Below are 1,739 nucleotides of genomic sequence, written 5' to 3'. Positions count from 1 at the left end.
GGCACATAAAAGACACCATTTCGAGCATGGCCGTTTTCGTGCGGGTGACACGTAAAAGCACCCACTACACTCTCTGAGTGGTTGGCGTTAGGAAGGGCATCCAGCTGTAGAAACTCTGCCAAATTAGATTGGAGCCTGGTGTTGCCATCCGGTTTCACCAGTCCTCAGTCAAATCGTCCAACCCATGCTAGCATGGAAAGCGGACGTTAAACGATGATGATGATGATGATGATGATGATATATACACACGCATAAACATTTATATATATATATACTCTCTTTACTCTCTTACTTGTTCAGTCATTTGACTGCGGCCATGCTGGAGCACTGCCTTAAGTTGAGCAAATCGATCCCAAGGCTTATTCTTTGTAAGTCTAGTACTTATTCCATCGGCCTCTTTTGCCGAACCGCTAAGTTATGGGGACGTAAACACACCAGCATCAGTTGTCAAACGATGTTAGAGGGACAAACACAGACACACAAACATATACACACCCGTACATATATACGATGGGCTTCTTTCAGTTTCCATATACCAAATCCATTCACAAGGCTTTGATTGGCCTGAGGCTATAGTAGAAGACACTTGCCCAAGGTGGCATGCAGTGGACTGAACCCAGATTAATGTGGTTGGTAAGCAAGCTAATTACCACACAGCCACTCCTACGCCTATATATATATATATTTCTTCGTAGTGAGGATCATAGCCACATGCTATTTATAATTATTGCGTTCCTGGCACATGAAAACTCATTTGAGCGAGATCGTTGCCAGTGCCGCTGGATTGACTCCTGTGCAGGTGGCACGTAAAATACACCATTTTGACTGTGGCCGTTGCCAGTACTGCCTGATTGGCCTTTGTGCCGGTGGCACGTAAAAGCACCCACTACACTCTCTGAGTGGTTGGGGTTAGGAAGGGCATCCAGCTGTAGAAACTCTGCCAAATTAGATTGGAGCCTGGTGTAGCTATCTGGTTCACCAGTCCTCAGTCAAATCGTCCAACCCATGCTAGCATGGAAAGCAGACATTAAACGATGATGATGTATATAATCATAAAATTTACCTATGAGGTTTTTACTTCCATGTTGACCAACTGCTGAAAATCATGGATTTTTAACCTATGTTATAATTCATATATATATAAATGTATATATATATATATATATATATATATATACATACATATATATCTATATATGTATATATTTATTTATTTATGAGTTTCAGCCAAGTAGCTGTGGTCATGCTGGAGCACCACTGTGATTTCCCGTCTTTATGCCGTGCTCTCTTCACGTTCCTTGCATGGCTCTTCTCCAATCAAGAGTGTTGATGGCACATCTGGTGTATAAGAGAGTTTGACATCGCTGCCCTAAACTGTGTCTCATTTCGAGCTATTGGTTCGTCTGGTATCGTGGGGAGGAAAGCGTCGAGTTTTCTCTTGAAGACCTCTATATCCATGTCTTGCAGCTCTCTCAAATGTTTTGGCAGGGCATTGAAGAGCTGAGGTCCTCTGAAACCGAGGCTGTTGCAGTACCTCATTCTTATGTGAGATGCAGTGGACAGCACCTTCGGTACCATGCAGTGGCGACCTGAGCGGGCATTCTTGTAGTACTTGATGCCAAAGTTTGGGACCAGTCCTTCCAGTATTTTCCATATGTATATTATTACATATCTCTCCCGTCTGCGCTCCAGAGAGTAGAGACCTAGTGCTTTCAGTCACTCCCTGTAGTTCATCTCTT

This window comes from Octopus bimaculoides, chromosome 9 (genome assembly GCF_001194135.2).
Source record: "Octopus bimaculoides isolate UCB-OBI-ISO-001 chromosome 9, ASM119413v2, whole genome shotgun sequence".
Classification (NCBI taxonomy): domain Eukaryota; kingdom Metazoa; phylum Mollusca; class Cephalopoda; order Octopoda; family Octopodidae; genus Octopus; species Octopus bimaculoides.
The sequence above is the reverse complement of the archived record's forward strand: the minus strand, read 5'-3'. Positions refer to the sequence as shown.